Source organism: Stylophora pistillata, chromosome 2 (genome assembly GCF_964205215.1).
Source record: "Stylophora pistillata chromosome 2, jaStyPist1.2, whole genome shotgun sequence".
In the NCBI taxonomy this organism is placed as follows: Eukaryota; Metazoa; Cnidaria; class Anthozoa; order Scleractinia; family Pocilloporidae; genus Stylophora; species Stylophora pistillata.
In genome coordinates this window covers 52725541-52748984 of record NC_142520.1, presented here as the reverse complement: position 1 = coordinate 52748984, position 23444 = coordinate 52725541, and the positions used below count along the sequence as shown (strand labels likewise).

Sequence of the window (23444 nt, the reverse complement as noted above, 5' to 3'; positions counted from 1 at the left end):
GGAGGTTACGTGTGGTAAATCAGCATCCCGGCATTCTCCATGCTCCAGAAACGTGAATTAACTCTGATGGTGATGGACCACTGAGCTCATAACACTAATACCAGAGATGGCCTTTAAATCTTTACAAATAATGACAATTATTCAATAGTTACACGAGTCATCCATCCTTAAAGAGCTGAGCAATCATATTTATCCATCAAACTTAAAATTAACTATTGGGCTTACGTTGGTTTTAGAATTATCTAATTCAACTGACATCAATATATTTTGAAGGCTAGATGACCTTAACCAATCATTGTTATATTATATATCCAAAACAACAATTCAAATTACAACACATGGCAATACATATCATTGTGGCTAAATCAGATTTGTTTGAATAAAGTCTAAAGAAATTGACTAAACACATGACTATCAAAGAATCTATGTTGTGCATGTACCGAGCTGAAGTTCAAACATGATAAAGTATACATAAAGTCGTTCGTGCGGTGAAAGGTAAAAGTCTGCCTAAGAGAATGACTTACATAGTGAAGGGAGCTAATCAATCTAAGTTTCTGTGGTATGAAGTGACCAAGAATATTTTCACCCACCCCTGGACGGGATCCTACTCCTTGACAGGTAGCTCCACAGTATTTTTTTTCTCATTTCTTTATCATTTCACTTGGACCATTAATACTCCTGGGGACACTCATGGGGGACACTCCTGGGGACACTCCTGGGGACACTCCTGGGGACACTCCTCGGGACACTCCTGGGGACACTGCTGGGGACACTCCTGGGGACACTCCTGGGGACACTCCTGGGTAGAGTGACTTGAGGGAGAGGCATTTTAGCAGTAAAAGTTTAATTTCCAGGAACAGTACAACTTGACTCCTCTAATGGCTGAACTGGACCTTTTCATTATAAGTCTAACGCATTGACATTAAAAGAGCTCAAGAAATAAACTCTATATACCCTTGCTCGCTTCGCTCATTCAAAAGTAATTGTAATTGGGTAAAAATGATCCGAGCAATTTTTACTACTTATCTACTAACGCTACATTATGAATGCTGCAATCTGATTGACTACCCTAAACGCTATCTATTTAAACAACAGAGTGTTTCTGTCGAGGAACTATAGGTTGATAGTTGCACCGCGAAAATTTGATGTTCTTAAAACAAATACTTGCCCGAGAAGTGAAGCTTAGAGGGCAATTATGCTAGTTCCGAGACATAAACAGTCTATTGTCTTTATTGTTCACCACTAAATTTTCTTCCGCGTGCCAGTTGAAAAACAGTCAAAACCTACTAAACGCAGATCAATCAAATATTTATTCATGCGTACAGCCTGTCACAAATGTCAATAATTCGCAGCAGTACACCAGCTAAATAATACGTTATACCTGTCAGAATTGAAAAGTCACTGTTTTTCCGATCTGCCTAACTTCGCGGCTATCAGACCATTCAAAATTTTACACGGATAAGTACTATTCATCCGGGTATTTTTTCACGGACGGGTATCGCGTCACGTGATCAACTTAAACCAAAAAGAGTCGAAGAAAATTTAGTGGTAAACTATAATCCATGACAGATAAAGCGTAAAGTGAGTAGCACGTGACCTGACCCATTTGCATCACCCAATACAAAAATATAAGCCTGTATGTTGACAACATCTATGGAAGGTGTATACCCAGTTGCAGCTCCTTGTTATGCGGGGATTTCAATCGCCTAAATGTTCGCCGCTTGACCACCCAATTCAATCTCAAACAACTCGTAGACAAGGGAGGACCAAATTTTAGACTTAGTGATCACAAACCTCCCTCAACTATACGATGCAAACTCAGTCCAAACCCTTCCCCCCTTCGGCCTGTCTGATCATATGATCGTTCTTGTGGGCACCAAAGCGAGGCCAGTGGGAAAAGGTTCCAGTTGGAAATCTGTTCCAAAGCAGGATACTCGCGCAAGTAGAAAGTTGGAGGTCGGACGCTACCTCTCGCCTCTCGACTGGTCCCTGTTCAACCCGCTGATTCCTGCCTAGCCAAGTTGAATCTGTTTGTAGACACGATTCACATTGGTATGGATCATATCATGCCGATCAAGCACCACAAGATTCACGTCAACGATGCACCTTGGATCACTGCTGAGCTCAAAACCCTTGTAAGGCTGCGACCGCAGAAAGCGTTCAACAGTGGAGACAAGAAGAGCTACTATTACGACCGTAAGGCTGTAAACCGAAACCGTAAATCGCTGCGCAGCAACTACTTTGCCACAAAAGAGATACAATGAAATATATGAAGTTCGTATATTTTGTACTGCGGTATGCCTCAAAAGTTGAAAATCTCAAGTCCACCAAGCCCTCGCAGTGGTAGAATGCTGTGAAACAGATTGCTGGAATGGTTCCCTGTTCCGGTTCGGACAGCATTCTCTCCAGTTTACAACTTGAAGGCGAAAAGAGGGAACTTGAAATCGCGAAAAGAAATTAACTCCGCCTTCCTTGCTCCCATAGAAATCTTCCAACCGTTAGAGCCAGTTGCAACTGTAGAGGACGAACTCTATGTATTCACTCTGTCCGAGCCTGCGGTTCTGTCCCCCCCTGACACAATTAAATCCACGCAAAGCGGCCGGACCCGACTGTATTCCTGATTGGCTCTTGCGTGAGTACGCTGAGGTTCTTGTCGAGCCCGTTACAGCTATTGTACAGCTGTTGTACAGCTATTTTGTTGTATCGACCCATGTTGGCTGTTTTGAAGATCATTGACCGTGATCAATACGATGCTATCCCTAAATCCTCCACCCTGTTCGCTCTGATCTCGATGTTTCACCACTGGTCACAAGCTACAAATGGTACCGGTGCAGCCGTTAGAGTCGTGTTATTTGACTATCGTAAGGCCTTTGATCTTATCAATCATAAGATACTTGTCGCTAAGATCATCGGCCTCGACATACCGCACAGCATCAAAGCCTAGGTGAATGACTTTTTGACCAATCGACACCAACGCGTCAAGTTGTCCCCTGACTGCTTTTTGAGTGGGGCCCAGTCCCTGCCGGAGTTCCGCAGGGGACCAAGCTCGGCCCCTGGCTTGTCTTGCTCATGATCAATGATCTCAAGGTTGTCGCTCCCATGTGGAAGTATGTTGACGACACGATAATCTCCCAAACCATACCCCGCGGCTCTCTGGGTGACATGCAACACGCTGTCACTGCCGTGGAGGAATGGTCTCGGTCTCAGTGGATGCAACTCAATGCCGACAAGTGAAGGGAGATGATTATTGACTTCAAGAAAAACGCTCATAACTTCTACCCTGTCGAAGTAGATGGTCACGAGCTTCCTGTCACCCACTGACTGCGCGAAGATATTAGGTGTTACGATATCCAGTGACTTGAAATGGAACAATCATATTGTAGATTGCATTAAGAAAGCAAATAAGCTCCTGTATTTTATTGTTCTCTTGAAAAGGGCCCGTGTTCCCATAAGGACATTGTGAACTTCAATTGTACAATAATTAGACCTATACTAGAATACTGCGCTCCAGTGTTCCATCATGCACTGCCGGCCTATCTTAATGAGGATATATGCTTTCTATAATTTCACCTGAAATGCCATATTGGGAATGCCTTGACAGTCTAGGCCTACCAACTGTGTACGATAGACGCATAGAACTCTTGTGTCATTTGTTCGATTCCATTGTTAACAATCCCGAACATAAGTTGTACCATCTTCTGCCATCAAGGAAAAAATGTAGTTCTAATTTAAGGCGTCAAGAGATATATAATTTGCCACCTTCTCACAGGGAACGTTTTCGACGTTCTTTCTTTTATGCTATGTCCCAGGGTGCGCACAATGGCTCCTAAAGTTTCAAAGAAAGTCGAGTTTAATTTCAGATATTCATACATATTTTAGATTTACCTATTGTACTAGGCATTTGCATTTATATGATTGTATTTAGCTTTATATTTTAACCGATGTCATCTGTAAAATACGCGATTCAGTTTTACGACTGCAAAGTATTACTCAATAAACGATCTATCTATCTGTCTATCTATCTATCTATCTATCTAAGCTTTGGGCGACAAGTAGGTTTCCACAAACCATTAGATTATTCGCTGTTGATTTCCACTCGTGATAGTTGATTCTCGAGCCCGTAGTCCTTTGTTTTATAGCCTGATTCTTGAAGGAATTTTCCATGGTTCCTTATTATGTGTTCTTCTCATCATGCTCACCTTAAGGGAATAAAGTTGATTCATGTAAATGAAGTGAAGAAAAGAAAAATTATAGGATTCGTTTCTGTAGAAATGAGTCGCTAAGACCATTGTAATCATTTTTACCTCTTGAAAACATTGGAAAATGAAAGAAACGGTTCCTGGATCTGTCTTTCTTGTCCTGGTAGAGTAATAAAAAGCTTCTCACCCGGCCTCCCTCAGTAATCAGTTATCTTCCCTAGCAAGACAATATTAACAGATGGAGGCAAACAGCCTAGTGGCCTTTCTAATTTAGAGGGCACGCCCACCAAAAGGTCTTGCATCAATAAGTACCACTCTACCAAAGATTCTTAATGACACTACTGTGCCTAGCATTAAAGGTGGACTATGCATTAAAACCCGCATGAGTTTTTCTCTCTACAATTAAAAAGTATCTAAGATTGCCAAGAGTAACCGAGGTGTTTGAATAATGCCCTTCCGCCTCCCGAAACTTCCAGTCACGTTTTCTTCCCATCACATCCCACATCGCTTTGTTAAGATGAGTTGCAAACGGTCGGATAAGTTTTTATCACTTTTTAAGATCGATCAGTTTACATTCATCAAATATTACTTTGATACCTTCTGAAACAGCCGACGTAGCGAAGAGACAAGCACTCTTCCATTCCCTGTAGTAGTCTACTAACTAAACATATATTTTCTGCTGGGATACGGAGTTCACAGCTCATTAACAGTTTGTTTCATTGTTGATTCAATTCACTGTAGGACACGCCATTTGGGGCGTGTCCCTTGGGTATTCCTGATTGGTATGGTTTCAGTATTTATAGACGGTTCAATGTGATTTACTCGCTTTCCACGCTGACATCGAGGTTGTAGCAATGGACAGTAAAGCGGCTCGATCAGAAGCAGAAGTCGTTATCACTCCGGCACCCGAAGTCACGGAAAACTCTTCATTACAGGAAGAATAATCAAATCCATCTTTGGTTGATCAAGTGTTCTCTCTTTTCAAAACCTATCTGGTCTCCCAACTCGAGGAACAAAGCAAGCAGCTCGAAGGAAAGTCGGAAGTCGTTAAGGAAGCCGCCAAGTTCAAATTCAAGGGTAATAGGAAGCAGTTCGAGTTAAATGCCTTACTGGACCACATCTTTGGTCAGATAGAGGTCAGCCTGAACGAACTGCAAGAGATCCGCTGGCTGGTGGCAGAAGGGCGACAGCTCATAAAGAGACGACAGAAGTTAATAAAGCTCGCAGATAGAAGCAAAGACGGGTGGCTGGTTGGGCAGGAATACGAGTCGGACTTGCTTCCGACTCTGAAGATGAAAAGAAAATTTGGAAGGCTAAGATATCGGCAGAAAAGAAAAGGAAGGAATCTAAAGCTAACTCCGGCAATGCTTGTAAAAATTTTAAAGCTGCTAACGATGTTCAGCTTTTTCGCGGGAGGACCTTTTATTTTCGTTGTGATGTCTCGCGTTGGGTTGGATTGCCTGAGCATCCAACCATCATTCCTTTGGTGTTGTATTTCTATAGTATTTAAGGAGAAAATATTTTACGTTCGTCTGAGCGCAGCACGTCTTGGCAAGTGTTTGGCCATCTAAAAGGCATTTTCTAGAAGTAGAAGAAGGCATACATTGATACGGAACTCCATAAGTATGCTTCTTTGCATGCAAATGTTTAGGAACTTCGAGTCGCCATTTTGTTTTCAATCCCTTTCACCACTCGGCCTTCTTCCTTTTAGATCATGCAGAATACATTGTTTTTTAATAACAAAAAACGACATTTGGATCCATAAAAGGTAGAAAATTCTTACTAAAAGTGTCAAACGTAAGTTGGTTTCGTTAAGCGACCAAAAAACCTTCCCGTAAGTCACTAACGGCTGGAGTGCCTTCTTCCCGTTGAAACTGGAACCGCAAACTACAAACGTGACGGCAAAGCGGTGGTCACGTGACCTCCTCAGGTTCGCCGTTTGCCGTAAACGTGATGCTAAAGTTCCCTATTGCTTAAATAGCGCTATCTACTGCGAGGATCGTGCATCATACGTATCTAATACCGCAGTTCAAAATGTATGAACTTCATATATTTCATTGTATCTGATTTATCACTTTCACGGGTTTATTACGAATCAACTTAACGGCCTGCTCTCAGTTGGTTTTTTAGCTCACTTGGTAGAGCGCTGCACTAGTATCGCAGAGGTCAGTGGTTCGAGTCCCGTACAGACCTGATTTTTTTTTTTTTTTTTCAGGTCTGATTTTCGCTATTTCTCAAATAGCGCTATCTACTGCGAGGATCGTGCATCATACGTGATTTGTTTATAGCCGGATGGAACAGATCTATTTAACTTTGTCCATGGACATCAAACATGGACTGAATATTTAACACACATGGAACAAGATGGCGCTTGGGGTGATCACGTGATTTTATGTGCCGCAGCAAACTACTATGAAACGTGCATTCTTGTGATCAGCAGTCTACCCCATAGCAATGATGTAATGATTACGCCACATTTTCCAGTTGACAAAAGCAAAGCACTGGTACTGGGACATATTCATGAGGTGCACTATGTCAGCCTTCAACCCGCTCAAGGTACAGCTCAGTACAGCACAGTTAGTAATTGTAGGCTTAGTTTCCTAACAGTGTTTTTCGTTTAACTTGTTACTTAGAATCATAAATCTCCCTCTTAACTCTGAGATGACAGTAAATTCAGACTTTAACCTCAAGGCTTTTTCTCCATTTTACTATCCGTTCTCTTTCTTTGCTCAGTAATCATAGGTGATGACGTGGGTTGTTTTCATAAATAACTTTCAAGCATCAACTGACACTTAATCGCCCGCTTCAGTGAGTAGAATCAAACGACTTTTGATGCAGTTAACTCTTCTTTGCTTTCTTATCGCATTGTTGTGTTTGTTGTTTTTACAGGTTAAAAGACAGGCTATCTACACAGTCATTATACTCGGCCCAGATCTCTGTTAAAAAAAAACCCGGCCGAATGAAGATGTGGCTAATTTGTTTAAAGTATAAAATTATTTACTGGTAGAGTTGCTTTGGGCCTAAAAAAAGAAACAAATTTTATGAGAAGTTTTTAAAAATTTTTTCTTTTGGAGTAGTCTGTTGATAAATTGAGTAGTTGTCACGGTGTATAATATTCTCTAAAAACTGAAAAGTATCAAGATAATATAATTCACGGAAAATGATTTCGTTGCGTTACTGAAAGAACAAGAGGAAATTTTTTATTTGGGTGCGGTTTAGACTGGAGAAAGACAGTGAATTTAAAAACAGCCAACTTGAGCAGTTTACGCGTATTATTTTTGTTATTCATAAGGAGACATAAAACATTCGTAAATAAAATTGAATTTCTAAAGTCAAGGTTTGAAATATTTTGTCGGTATGGTAGATTTATTTACCAAGTACTTTTAGTCCTTGCATACGCTTCTTGTAAACGCAGCTAGAGCGATTAGTGCTTATAAATTACAGAAATCACAGAGATATTCAAATAAATATGTATTTTATGACACGATTCAGGGATACTAGCATTTCTTCTTTCCTAACACTCTCCTCAATGCAGCGTCGTCAATGTCTATTCTAAATTTCTGAAAAGAAGAAAGCAAGAGTATCTACACCTGTTTTTAGACAGCACCCGTGATCATAGCCACACCCTTGACTGGATGTGGGGGCCGAGGAGGGAAGATAAAGAAATTTTTATGCGACAACTTATGGGATGTAGTGGTGAAAGTTCGTTGACAGGGAAACTAAATGAGTGCACCCCTCCCCCCACATTAATTTCTCTCCTACCCTACCCTCCCCCGTTCAGTTACAGCGATTCTTTCAAGCGAACACTTGGTCAAAAACCGTCGGTGAGGAAAGCAACAATCAGGAGAAGAAGAACGATGTTAATTCTGATTAGTTCAAAAGCTGAAATATCCTTCAGACTTCACGAAGACAGAGAGACCGAACAGCGCCTCTATCAAGCAAGAAATGATTTCAAAGCAGAACTCTCAACAATGTGTTCCCGCACAAAAATTAACAAAACTTGTTCTTCCGCCCGATGAAACTCCCGCAAATATTTATTGTACACTGTGTGTCATCGTCAAATGATCTGAAGATCCTGGAATGGTTTGTGGAGTGAATCAAGCGTAAAACAGGACCTAATCTCGGTCATCCAAGTCTGGAAGAAGAAAAAGAGAGATCTCAGCTGTAACTAAAGACTGCACATGAAGATAAAGCAGCGTACATTTTACTTCTTAGACATTTCTTACCTTGAAATAATGGCATTTTACTGTTTGTGATTTGCTCTTAATAGAGTATCATGCTGTCTCATATGGATATACGGATGTACACACAAGTGCAGTTTCCAATCTCTCTCCTTATTTGATTAAATCCAGGGAAACGAGTTTTATTTGATTGTAGTCCACGTCAAGTTTTGTAGTTTTTTCATTTGTAGACGTGTAGATATTCCTGTGTTTACTCGGAAACTTAAAGTATTGTTCTATATAGGCCAGTCAGCCAACCAGTGAGTGGTACAGTCATGCACTTGGTTGAACAACTGTGCTCGTGGTTTTGCTTTGAGTTTTTCAGTAAGCCTCTATACCCTCACAGTCCCTTTGAGTTTTTCAGTAAGCCACTATACTCTCACAGTCCCTTTGAGTTTTTCAGTAAGCCCCTATACTCTCACAGTCCCTTTGAGTTTTTCAGTAAGCCCCTATACTCTCACAGTCCCTTTGAGTTTTTCAGTAAGCCCCTATACTCTCACAGTCCCTTTGAGTTTTTCAGTAAGCCCCTATACTCTCACAGTCCCTTTGAGTTTTTCAGTAAGCCCCTATACTCTCACAGTCCCTTACTTCACTCATGATTGCACAGGAGTACTAGAAAATTGCCAGGATCGGTTTGTTCATAGGTGGGTTGAGAAAACCCAGGGTGAGTGTCAAATCTGATTTTAAATATGAAAGCTTTGAAAGAAAATTAAATATAATTTTTTTGTCTTCAATTTGATAATTAGATGTTCTGAAAAAAGAAAAATTAAAATTATCTGGAAAAGGCTTTTAAACAAAGAAATAGAGAAACCAGGGTTAAAAATTAGCCCTGGGTTTGTGCTAATCAGCTTCTGAAGAACTGGGCCCGAGGAGGCTTAAAGAAATGCTGGAGGTTACGTGTGGTGGATCAGCATCCCGGCATTCTCCATGCTCCACAAATGTGAATTAACTCTGATAGTGATGGACCACTGAGCTCATAACACTAATACCAGAGATGGCCTTTAAATCTTTATTTTTGTTATTCATCAGGAGACATGAAACATTTGTAAATAAAATTGAATTTCTAAAGTCAAGGTTTGAAATATTTTGTCGGTATAGTAGATTTATTTACCAAGTACTTTTAGTCCTTGCATACGCTTCTTGTAAACGCAGCTAGAGTGATTAGTGCTTATAAATTACAGAAATCACAGAGATATTCAAATAAATATGTATTTTATGACACGATTCAGGGATACTAGCATTTCTTCTTTCCTAACACTCTCCTCAATGCAGCGTCGTCAATGTCTATTCTAAATTTCTGAAAAGAAGAAAGCAAGAGTATCTAGACCTGCTTTTAGACAGCACCCGTGATCACAGCCACACCCTTGACTGGGTGTGGGGGCCGAGGAGGGAAGATAAAGAAATTTTTATGCGACAACTTATGGGATGTAGAGGTGAAAGTTCGTTGACAGGGAAACTAAATGAGTGTACCCCTCCCCCCTCATTAATCCCTCTTCTACCCTACCCTCCCCCTCACTAATCCCTCTCCTACCCTACCCTCCCCCTTCAGTTACAGCGACTCTTTCAAGCGAACACTTGGTCAAAAACCGTCGGTGAGGAAAGCAACAATCAGGAGAAGAAGAACGATGTTAATTCTGATTGGTTCAAAAGCTGGAATATCCTTCAGACTTCACGAAGACAGAGAGACCGGACAGCGCCTCTATCAAGCAAGAAATGATTTCAAAGCAGAACTCTCAACAATGTGTTCCCGCACAAAAATTAACAAAACTTGTTCTTCCGCCCGATGAAACTCCCGCAAATATTTATTGTACACTGTGTGTCATCGTCAAATGATCTGAAGATCCTGGAATGGTTTGTGGAGTGAATCCAGGGTAAAACAGGATCTAATCTCGGTCATCCAAGTCTGGAAGAAGAAAAAGAGAGATCCCAGCAGTAACTAAAGACTGCACATGAAGATAAAGCAGCGTACATTTTACTTCTTAGACATTTCTTACCTTGAAATATTCGCATTTTACTGTTTGTGATTTGCTCTTAATAGAGTATCATGCTGTGTCATGGATATACGGATGTACACACAAGTGCAGTTTCCAATCTCTCTCCTTATTTGATTAAATCCATGGAAACGAGTTTTATTTGATTGTAGTCCACGTCAAGTTTTGTAGTTTTTTCATTTGTAGACGTGTAGATATTCCTGTGTTTACTCGGAAACTTAAAGTATTGTTCTATATAGCCCAGTCAGCCAACCAGTGAGTGGTACAGTCATGCAGTTGGTTGAACAACTGTGCTCGTGGTATTGCTTTGAGTTTTTCAGTAAGCCCCTATACTCTCACAGTCCCTTTGAGTTTTTCAGTAAGCCACTATACTCTCACAGTCCCTTTGAGTTTTTCAGTAAGCCCCTATACTCTCACAGTCCCTTTGAGTTTTTCAGTAAGCCCCTATACTCTCACAGTCCCTTTGAGTTTTTCAGTAAGCCCCTATACTCTCACAGTCCCTTACTTCACTCATGATTGCACAGGAGTACTAGAAAATTGCCAGGATCGGTTTGTTCATAGGTGGGTTGAGAAAAGCCAGGGTGAGGGTCAAATCTGATTTTAAATATGAAAGCTTTGAAAGAAAATTAAATATAATTTTTTTGTCTTCAATTTGATAATTAGATGTTCTAAAAAAAGAAAAATGAAAATTATCTAGAAAAGGCTTTTAAAAAAGGAAATAGAGAAACCAGGGTTAAAAATTAGCCCTGGGTTTGTGCTAATCAGCTTCTGAAGAACTGGGCCCGAGGAGGCTTAAAGAAATGCTGGGGGTTGCGTGTGGTAGATCAGCATCCTGGCATTCTTCATGCTCCAGAAACGTTAATGAGCTCTGATAGTGATGGACCACTGAGCTCATAACACTAATGCCAGAGATGGCCTTCAAATCTTTATAAATGATAATGATGGAAACTTTATTTGTGTTTTTGAATGTAATAATAAAAGTTGAATTCCACCATCATCGCAGTTAATCTGAATTACAATGTGGTTACAAATGCACAACTATAAAAATTACATACTGTTAATCAATAAGGGAATAGGTTACAATAGATTTTATATTAAAATTACAAATGAATTTATGCTTATACAAGTCAAAATATATCTTTGTATGTATGGTCTAAAAATCTTTAGATTTTTGAAAGCTAAACTAGTACTTGGGAAGAAACTACGGCGCAACCTTTTAGTCCTGCATTTAGTTAATTTATATTTGTTATCACATCTCGTTTGATAGTGACGCATGCACTGTCTCGTCACTGGAGATGTTTAATGAGAGGTCTTCCTCTTGAGATCTTTTCAAGAGTTTTAACACAGAGTTCACTTCTTCTCTCTTCTAATGTTCTTAAATTTAGGAATTGAAGGGTTTCTAAGTAGGAATACGCAGGTGCTATGATTTTGAGAGAAACTTTCTGTATACGTTCTAACTCTTGTGGGAGATAGGAGTGTAGGGCGTGGTGCCACACGACGCAGCAATATTCAAGTGGAGATCGCATGAACATCGCATCAGGGTGATATATATAGTAATTGGATCATTAATCTCAGCGCCCCCTCGATGAATTACTCGGAGTATATGAAGTCGTTTAGAAGCCTTGCTGACAATAGATTCGACGTGATTGTTCCATCTTAAATTAGTCTGGATCACCAGTCCAGGTACTTTGTGTGAGATTACAAGCTCTAATTGTTGATCATCGATCTTCAAATAAAGGAGATCTATGGGTTCCTTTAGGAAACAAATCCGCATTTCTTTGCACTTTTTAGTATTGAGTTTCATCCAGTTACTGGAGCTCCAAGAGGCGACGGTATTGAGGCTGGTTTGGATGGTTGAGTTGCTGTTCCTTACAAGCCCTTTGGACAACGATACGTCATCTACATACTTCCAAGTACGGGATTCGGGATCAGGGAGTTATTCAAGTTGTTAATAATTACCAAGAACAATATTGGGTCGAGTTTTGTTCCCTGGGGAACCCTGGCGCACCACACACTAAGGAGGATTAATCCGCGGGGACTGCCTGTGCGCTGGACTGGTTGCCAAAATACGATGTTATGATCACTTGAGCCTCGCGGGGCAGGAATAGTTGGACTGCTATACGAGTTATGCATATTTGTTACAGTAAGATCTCAGATAGTAGAGTCTCCAGTAGGTTGTTGAACTAAGATGGCAAAGTCTCTAGTAGGCTGCTGAACGACTTGCTTTAAACGGCGATGAGAAACCAGGTTACTACAATCGAAATCGTTGAGATCGCTTAGAAGAACCAGACCATGATCAGGATGTTCGTCAAACAGACGATCAGTAGCATTAAATAAATAGTCATTCAGTTCTTTGTGACTTTAGGCAGGTCGACCTGGAGGGTGATACACAACGCAGATGGCTATGCCAGATAAAGGTCTAGGCAGGCGTTTGGGGCGCAAAGTGAGCCACAGGCATTCAAAGTTCGGTTTTTCTGGGTCCAATCGCCGTCTACAAGGTATTACGTTGTTCAAATATACGCATACTACGCCACCTCGGCCACCTACTAGATCCTTGCGGAAAGCAATGATTGAAAAAAGGCTGTCATCGATATTACTACCCAGCCACGATTCTGAGAGAGCGACTACTAAGTCAACTGCACACGTTCCCAGTAATGCTGTGAATTTGTCTAGCTTCAGAAAGAGGGGACGTGCATTGATTTAGCAAAGACTCAGTAGCATTGCTTTCTGACCTGCAATCAAGTTGTTGTTGTTGTTGCTGCCGCCACTGGTACTGCTGTTCCCGCACATGTTGTTTAGAGCGGAGGCTACCATAGGAACGGGCTCAATAACACGTGCTGATGGAGCTTCGCGTCTTTTGAGAGTATGGTCACGTTTGGTGATCCTCACGGGAATCAACAATTACATGAGTCAACCATCTTTAAAGAACCGAGCAATCATATTTATCCATCAAACTTGACGTGTTTCAAACTTTTGAGAGCCACCATGAATGCTAATTCCTTACATGATTTCTAGCCATGATATCTTTAACAAAGCAAAACACTGAGTTCCACTAATTACTAAACAACGATTTTCTGTGAGCTGAAAGAAAGTAAGAAATAAGACAAATCAGAGAAGAAGCCAAAGAGCACAATAGCTGCTATAACCTTCCGCAGTAACCAGCTGAGCGTCAGTTTAATAAAGGATTGACAGTCTTTTTGAAGCTGTAACTTGGGTTTAATAACGAATATTTAGGAGGAGAAGAATTTGTTTTTAAAAAACTATTTAGGATCGCGTAATTTTAAGAAGTATCTAATTCAATTGACATCAGTAGTTTCTAAGGCTAAATCTTACCCAAACTGTGCTATATTAAATATCCCAAAGAACAATTTCAAATTACATCAAACAGCAATACGTATCATTATGGCTAAATCAGATTTATTTGAAAACAAAGTGTTATCAAATTGATCAAACTGATCATGTGGCGATAAAATCAACTATATTGTTCTTGCACCGAGCTGAAGCTCAAAAATGATTAAATACACTTAAAGGCGTTTGTGCGGTGAAAGGTAAAAGTCTGCATAAGAGCAAGAATGACTTACATAGTTACGGGAGCTAATCAATCCAAGTTTCTGTGAAATGAAGCGACCAGGGATATTTTCACCCACCCCTGGACGGGATGCCACTCCTTGACAGGTAGCTCCACAGTATTTTTTTTTCCTCGTCTCTTTATCATTTCACTTGGACCATTAATACTCCTGGGGACACTCCTGGGGACACTCCTGGGGACACTCCTGGGGACACTCCTGGGGACACTCCTGGGGACACTCCTGGGGACACTCCTGGGGACACTCCTGGGGACACTCCTGGGGACACTCCTGGGGACACTCCTGGGTAGAGTGACGTGAGGGAGAGGCATTTTAGCAGTAAAGTTTATTTTCCAGGAACAGTACAACTTGACTCCCGTAATGGCTGAATTGGACCTTTTCATGATTAGTCTACCGCATTAACCATTAGAATAGCTTCAGAAATCAACTTTATATCTTTGCTCATGTGGCGAAGGTTATCCCAACAAAATAAAATTTGGACAACGAACGGCAACAGCAAAGGTTTAAATTAGCGATCCGAAAACTACGTAATAACAACAAGATGGCGGGTCAGTCGAGCACATGTTTTTGTCTCTGGACTGTGGGGGACTAAGTTCTATTTTGATAGAATCCGCTGGCTAACGGGCAGTTGGCAACAGCTCACTTCGCTCGATGAAAATTAAGTTTCATTGGATAGAAATGATCCCAACAACTCTTACTAGTAATCCACTGACGCTTCATCATGAATGCTGCAATCTGATTGGCTCCCTTACACGCTATCTATTCCATGATAGAGTAAGTAAAGTGGGCAGCACGTGACCTGACCCATTTGTATCATTAATCAATAAAAACATGAGCCTGTATCTGGAGAAGGTTTGGGCGACAAGTAGATTTCTACAAATCATTAAATTATAGACCACTTTCATAAATGGCTGCCGAATTAATATTCTTTTGTTTAAATTTGAGTTAGCCTTTCTGGCCTCGTTCTCCAGTACAAATTTCAAAAGAATACATTATGTCAAGCGAGGCCAGAAAGGCTAATTTAAATTTGAACAAAAGAATATTAATCCGGCAGCCATTTTTGAAAGTGATCAATTCGCAGTTGATTTCCACTCGAGATAGTTGACTCTCGAGCCCATACTCCTTTGCTCTATAGCCTGATTCTTGACGGAAATTTTAATAGTTTCTTATTCTATGTACCATCTTACTCCTGGGTAAAAAACTTGATTCAGATAAGTGAAATTAGTGGAGAAGAGAAAAAAAATAGGAGTCGTTTCTGTAGAAACATTGTAATCATTTTTACCTCTTGAAAACATTGGAAAATTAAAGAAATTTTCCAGGATCTCTCTTTCTTGTCCTAATGGAGTAATAAACAGCTTCTCACCCTCCCTCCCTCAGTAATCAGTTGTCATCCTTAGCCAGACAATAATAACAACAGATCGAGGCAAACAGCCTAGAGGCCTTTCTAAAATGTTTCGGAGGTTTAAGGGCACGCGCCCCTAAAGGTGTTACATTAGTAAGTACTACTCTATCAGAGATTAGTGTAGCTGGTATTAAAGGCTGAGTATGCGGTACAACCCACATAAATTTTTATCCCTACCATTAAAAAATATTTAAGATTGTCAAGAGTAACCGAGCTGTTTAAATATAGCCCTCCTTTCTCCCGAGACTTTCAGTCAAATTTTCTTGTCATTTTTTCCGCAGATCACACCCCATATTGTTTTGTTGAAATGATTTAAAATAATAAGAATAATCATGATAATAAATTTCTTATTTCTATAGCGCAAATTCATTACATATATGATCTAATGTGCTTTACAAGTTGAAAAAGGAAAACTAACCATAAAAATATTATTTACAATTAATGATATTATTATTACATTTGATATAGTACTTAAAATAACACTTTATAAAATTGACCGTAAAATGTAGCTAACTAAGAATGTAATATAATAATAAATTGTCGGATAGATAAAAACTGTAAAATATCTAAAAATATGCTTCCCTAAAAAGATGTGTCTTTAATTGTTTCTTGAATAAAGTAATACTGTCAATATTCCTAAGACTGGGTGGCAATACATTTCATAAGACTGGAGCAGCAACCGCAAAGGCTCTGTCTCCAGTAGGCTTGGCTGATTTGATTTTGGGCCTTGCAAGAATGTGGTTACCAACAGACCTTAGGTTATACCTAGACTTTTTAGAAGATAAAAGACTAGTAATATATGCAGGTGCAAGACATGTTCAAGACCATGTACAGCTTTAAATGTAAATGAGATAACTTTAAAAATTATTCTAAGTTTTGCAGGCAGCCAATGAAGGTCTACCATGACAGGTGTTATATGTGTGAAGCGTGGCGTGTTTGTGAGAAGTCTCGCGACTGCGTTTTGCACGCGTTGAAGTTTATTCGTGTAGATAGCCGGTATACCATATAGGACTGAATTGCAATAATGCAGGCGGCTGATGACTAATGCTTGAACTAACGTCTTCGCAGCTTCAAATGATAAAAATGTACGTCTACGTCTTATATTATAGATACGTGAAACGCTGAATGGCACGTCTTGTTAATGTGTCTTTGAAATTGAAACTTAGAGTAAAACCAAACACCAAGATCTCGATCTAGCTTCGCTTACAGACGATACGGCAGTATTGGCAACTGAGAGACTATCAGTTTGTACTTTGGAGAGCTGATGGCGGGTCCCAATTAGCATGAACTCGGTCTTGTCTTCGTTAAGCTTGAGCTTATCAGCAACCATCCACGCTCTTACAGCCCTGATGCACTGCTCCATGGCACACCTGGCGTTCGTCTCACCAACCTCACTGTCCGGTTTGAATGACAGGTGGAAATGAGGGGGGGAACAAAAATTTGTGTGCAAATGAAAAGGGAGGACCAAATAAAATTCTGCAATTCTTGTTACTTAGCAGCAGAGTTGAATGTAATAGTGTCATTATCTACAAGAGTCAATAAGCAGAACACAAAACATCAAATAGCTACAGAGAAAAGTTTAAGGAAAGGATTAAAGGTATAAGAGTAAAGGCGAAACGCAGCCAAAGTACGAAATGATTGGAAATGGAGAAGAATACCAAGTACGGGGCTGGAAACAGAATGAAATAGATAGGGTGAACTACACCTCAGGTTGAATGTATGATAAACAATGTGCCATTTGAAATCACTGCTACAAAAAAAAAAAGAATCTTAGCTGAGTTAAGAACGTTCTTCCCAAATTAAGAGTTCTGGTTACAAAACTCACGGAAATTGATTGGGCTGGAAACTGTTAAAACAACTAAGTCGAAAAAAAGGTAATTCTTTTAACATTTCAGCCAAGACTATTTCAGCTAAGACTATTTCAGCTTATGTCGTCCCGTAGAGTCATTTCTGAACACCTAAAGACTGGCGGCAATACTGATGTTGAGGCCAAAATAGAACAAGTTAGTTTTAGATCGAGCGCTAATTCTTAACACACTTTCCAGCAATCGGACTAGATCACCAGTTCCGGGCATGACTGTTTTTAAGGCGTTCGATAAAGGAGATGGTCACAAAGATGCCGTTCACTATAGAGGAGTTATCCAGCCATGCTAAAGGAAAAACGCGCAGGCCTTATCGCAGAATTTAATTCTGCGATAAGGCGATAAGTATCTTAGATTATTTTTTGAGTGCCAAAAATGAATTTAAAGAATCATGGGGGGAGGAAACCAATCAAAAGTGTGTCCGCAATAAAGGGGGTCTTGAAGTTTTTGAGAAGTTTATTTCTCGGTTTCCACCAACTCCCCCCCCCTTCCTCCCTGTAAATAATGTTAGGTCCCTTAAGGCCAGGAGAACTAACAAAGACATGTTGGCGGTTTAGTAGAATGTCATTGACAGTTTTTAACAGTGCCGTCTCTGTGCTATGTGTTCTTCTGTACGCAGATTGTAATTCTGGGAAGAGTCCGTTATCCGTTACGTAGGAATAAATCTGGTAGAAAACCGTTCTCTCGGTAATCTTTGAAACAAGTTGCAGATTACTCACTGGTCGTAGGTATTTGTGACCAGAGTCTTTGGCACCTTTTTTAAGTAGCGGTTTAACTACAGCTTCCTTCCACTCATCTGGGAAGTGCCCCGTAGACAGGGATGCGTTGACCAGTTTGGTGATTACTGGCAGTAACTCGTCAAGTGAATCCTGGATCCATTACTACTAACTATGCTGGATCAGATAAGTTGGCATCGGGTCTAAGATGCAAGTTGTTGTGTCGGTCACATGACCTGAGGAGGTAATGACACGTGGAGCGACGAGCGAGAGAGGTCGATTGAATTCGTTTGTTATAAGTTATCTTATATGTGATTAAAGAGACGTAGTTACGGACAGAATACAACACTGGCGACGAGGATGTTCAATACCTTCGCATAAATCAACATGGCAGCGGCAAGTGTTGAGTTTGGAGGAATTTTGCCGTTCGACTGTAAAGGCGCGATTACCTCAGTTGCTCCTCGGTGGAAAAAGTGGAAAAAATCTCTTGAATATTACCTCTTAGCAAGAGGAATCACCAACAGCGCTCGAAAAAAAGGTTTGCTGTTACACTGTGCTGGCAGTGAAGTGCAAGAATTATTCGAAACCCTGCAAGATCCAGGACCGCCGGCAGATGTAGGTGAAGACAGTGCTGACGAATATCAGAAAGCCCTACGCACACTTGATGCTCATTTTAGCGCGCGGCTAAATGAGCCATACGAAAGACACGTCTTCAGAAATCTCAAACAAGAGGGAGGAGAGACGGTCGATCAGTTTATTACTCGGTTACGACACCAAGCGGAAAATTGTAATGGGATAACGCAGACGAGCCGATTCGTGATCAGGTCATCGACAAGTGCAGATCAGACGACTTGCGGCGGAAATTATTGTTAAAGGGAACCCGTCTAACTCTGGAAAAGGTGCAAGAAATCGCTCGATCTTTTGAGGCAGTAGATATTCAGTTGAAAAGGATGACTGGTGTGGAAGATGATCGTCAACAAGTTAACCGTATCGAACGTGGAGAAACCGCTGTCCAGTTCAAAGGAAGAGAAACGAAAGCCAAATGTTATCGTTGTGACAGAGAAGGTCATTTGTTGTCCAGCAAGAAATGCCGAGTGTCAGAGGTGTCACAAGATAGGACATTTTGCTCAGGTTTGCCAAACCAAAACTGTCACCAGAAACAAAAGATTTTCTCCACGAGATGTGCCAGACAAAAGGAGATCGAATGTGAACTCGATTGATGATGACAACTTGAGAGTTGAGAGCGACGATGACGAGTACGCATTCACTGTGGGCAGAGGAAGTACAGGTGGGATGATAAATGTGTTAGTTGGAGGGATTTCTGTGCGAATGCTTATTGACTCTGGGGCAAGCACTAATGTGATTGATAATGGAACATGGGAGGAGCTAAAATCCCAGAAGATTGAATGCAAATCTTATAGGTGTAAAAAGAAGCTGTATGCTTATGGGAGTAGTGTGCCTTTAGAAGTTATCGGTTGTTTCGAAGCAAGAGTAGTCCTGGGTTACAAAGTTTGTGAGGCAGAGTTTGTAGTGATTGATGGGACAGGACAACCCCTATTGGGGAGCAGTACAGCAATCAAGCTTGGAGTGCTTCAGATAGGAAGTTCCATAAACTCTGAAAGCAGTGACATTGTAGAAGAATTCAAAGATTGTTTTACAGGAGTAGGAAAGCTAAAAGGATATCAGCTTAAGTTGCATATAAAAGAGAATGTGGCACCAGTGGTTTAGCCTCTGCGCAGACCACCATTCAATCTAAGAGACAAAATCGAGAAGAAATTAGACGAACTGGAGAACACAGACATCATTGAGAAAGTAAACAGTCCATCTCAGTGGGTCAACCCTGTAGTTGTAGTCCCAAAACCCATTGGGGAAGTGAGACTTTGTGTAGACATGAACCAAGCAAATTGTGCGGTAGAACGTGAACGATACCCCATTCCAACCATTGATGAAGTACTTCAAGACATGAACAATAGTAAAGTGTTCAGCAAGCTGGACTTAAGATGGGGGTACCATCAAATTGAATTATCTGAAAAATCCCGTGAGATTACCACATTCATCACGCACAAAGGTCTGTACCGATATAAGAGATTGATGTTTGGGATATCAGCAGCTCCGGAGAAATACCAGCAGGTTATCCAGCACACATTGCAAGGTATTGAAGGGGTACACAATATCTCAGATGATATCATAGTGCATGGTGCAACACATGACCAGTATGATGAACGCCTGCGAAAAGTGATGATGCGTGTACGTGAATGCGGCCTTACCCTCAACTTAGAAAAGTGCCAATTCTCCATGAGTCAGTTGACATTCATGGGCCATGTCCCGTCAAGTCGAGGAGTGGGTGTGGCCGCTGACAAAGTGAAGGCAGTAGTCAAAGCAAGAGAACCAGAATCGGTTTCAGAAGTCAGGTCATTCTTAGGTCTAGTAAATTACAGTGGAAGGTTTATTCCAAATCTTGCGACACTGTCAGAGCCACTGCGAAGACTGACAAAGAGGGATATTGTGTTCCAATGGGGATCAGAGCAAGCAGCAGCATTTCAGAAGCTGAAAAATGAACTGGCTCGAGCAGAGGTTCTTGGATATTACGACAAAGATGCTGAGACTCGTATAATCACTGATGCAAGTCCTGTGGGTTTGGGCGCTGTTCTTGCTCAGAAGCAGCAAGGAGAGTTCAGGGCCATTATGTATGCTAGTCGAAGTCTAACGGATGCAGAACGCAGATACAGCCAGACAGAGCGCGAGGTGCTGGCGATTGTATGGGCTTGTGAACGGTTCCACACTTACCTATATGGGATCAAGTTTCACCTTGTAACTGATCACAAGCCTTTGGAATGTTTGTACTCAAAGAAGTCGAGACCCCCTGCCCGCATTGAGCGCTGGGTACTGCGGTTGCAAGTTTTTGATTACACCATTGAATACAAGCCTGGTAGCGAGAACATAGCAGATTCCCCGTCTCGACTGAGCTGTTACCACAGTCTGGACGAGGAGAAAACGAGGAACGTTGCAGAAGAATATGTACGGTTTATAGCCCAGACAGCCACCCCAAAAGCCATGACAACACGAGAAGTAGAGGAACATTCCCATTGTGATGCTGGACTGAGTGAAGTAAGGCGATGCATTCGTGAAGGTGTCTGGAACAACAAAGAATGTGTTAAATATATTCCAGTAAAAGACGAACTGTGTGCGATCAGCAAAGTTGTTTTGCGTGGAACTCGCATTGTTATTCCCCAAACTCTGAGACAGCAAGTACTAGCTATTGCACACGAAGGACATGTTGGAATTGTTGCTACGAAACTGAGACTGAGGACTAAAGTGTGGTGGTCCGGTATCGACAAAGACAGTGAACAATATGTAAGGTCGCGTCATGGATGTCAATTAGTTGGACAAGCAACTCCACCGGAGCCTTTGATGCCTACTGAGCTGCCGCTTGGCAAATGGCAGGACTTATCCTTGGATCTCCTGGGACCGATGCCAACAGGAGAGTACCTGCTTGTTGTCATTTGACTATTATTCTAGGTACTATGAAGTGGAGATCTTGATGTCAGTTACTGCATCCCAGATTATCTCACGCCTCGAGACGATATTCGCTGTTGATGGCCTGCCAGTAACCATAACGCGCGACAACGGACCACAATTCCGGTGTGAAGAGTTTGAGCATTTTCTTGTTGATAATGGTATCTTACACTGCAAGGTTACGCCACAATGGGCACAGGCAAATGGCGAAGTAGAGCGTCAAAACCGAAGCCTACTCAAAAGCATGAGAATTGCACAAGCAGAAGGAAAAAATTGGAGGAAAGAGCTCGTTCATTACCTCGCTACATACAGAACAACGCCGCACACCGTCACAGGAGTTTCCCCTGCGGAGTTATTATTTGGTCGAAAGATCCGCACAAAGATGCCTGAGTTGCGCGAAACTACCGTAAATGATGATGAGCCACGAGATCGCGACTGGGAAAAGAAAATAAAAGCAAAGATATATGCAGACGAACGAAGGGGTGCTCAACCCAATGACCTTCAGACTGGTGACCAAGCGCTTCTAAAGAAGAAAAAAGTGAAACAAGTTGTCAACCAAATTTGAAAGTGAGCCTTATGAAATCATTGAAAAGAAGGGCAATAGTGTTGTGGTACAGTCACCTGAGAAAGTTCAATACCAGAGGAACGTCACAGAAGTAAAGAAGTTTACCCCCAGAGATGAACAATGTGTTGACAGTGATCATCAGTTTGGGTTACAAGAGGACAATGAATTAGAGCAGAGGCCGCAACGGGATAGGCATCCCCCAGATCGCTATGGTGAATGGGAGTAACCCAGAAAGAAAACTGACATGATAGTAGCCTCTTACAGGCTTGAACCTTGTTGTGATTAAAAAAAAAAAAAAAAAAAAAGGGAAGACATGAGCTATGTAAAGCAAAAAAAAAAAAACTCTGGACATAGTTGCAGTTGCGTTGATCGTATGATCTAGTTTAAGATTAAGTTTTTCTTTTTTCTGTTAAGAAAAGAAGGGATGTTGTGTCGGTCACATGACCGGAGGATGTAATGAAAGGTGGAGCGACGAGCGAGAGAGGTCGATTAAATTCGTTTCTTATTAGTTATCTTATATGTGATTAAAGAGACGTAGTTACGGACAGAATACAACATGTTAGAACCTTGTTTATTTGTTAGAATCTTTTTTATGTTTTAACTTTTTTTTTGAGAAGAGGAGATGTCACGTTGGAACGTCATGCGTGACACGCATGCTCTATGACATTATCACATAACGGCTCGCACGTGGTTTTTGTTTTGCTTTTTCGACTCGTATCTTTTGACAATTAATAGTGTCTTCACCTTTTCTTTACAGCCGCTGGGGATTGCAGTCTTTAAAAAATGTACAGCAACGAGGATTAACACTTTATTGCGAGTACTTTTGGTGCATTTCAACGGAGCAAATTATGGTAGTTTTTCCAAGTCATAGATCGCAGTGAACGTCTATGGGATATGTCGTTTAAGTCTGCTTTAGAGGTACTCCTGGAGTCCATTTCATTTGTTATAATAGTCTTACCTAGTAGATCTTCTTTTATTGTGTTGTATGTTATCATTTTTATTACGTACGGCGTAGATGATGTTTTTGTCCTTCGAGTGAGTGTCCCGGCAGAAAATTGACGAAAACTTAGTTTTGGTATTTTGCCCCAACTCAAAAATGTGTTAAGCGATTACTTTATTTATCCCTTTTCCGAGCTATGCAAGATCCTTAACCAGAAAAAATGCGTGCTTTTCGCTGCAAATATTTCTTTTAAACGTAGTTGCGGTCGAAAATGACGTGTACGTTTCAGTTCTTCAGCGGAGTGTTCGAACGACCCCAAAGTACTGTTTAGTACACTTGTAGTACTGGAACTTCACTTACTTGCAAAGAGAAGTAAATATTTATTTATAATATTTCTGAAGCTGAATATGGGATTTGAAATAATTTAACCAGCATTCATGTTCTTC

General features: G+C 40.9%; 1 protein-coding gene and 1 long non-coding RNA gene across 2 annotated transcripts in view; both read left to right on the top strand.

Annotated features, from left to right (window-relative positions):
• Positions 1 to 23444, top strand: part of LOC148740292 (uncharacterized) — a 118634-nt gene that overhangs the window by 71626 nt on the left and 23564 nt on the right. The window lies entirely within an intron of this gene.
• Positions 6704 to 7686, top strand: LOC148740293 (uncharacterized). The gene is made up of 2 exons (XR_015997144.1): positions 6704 to 6755; positions 6933 to 7686. It is a non-coding gene; the product is annotated as an uncharacterized LOC148740293 (long non-coding RNA).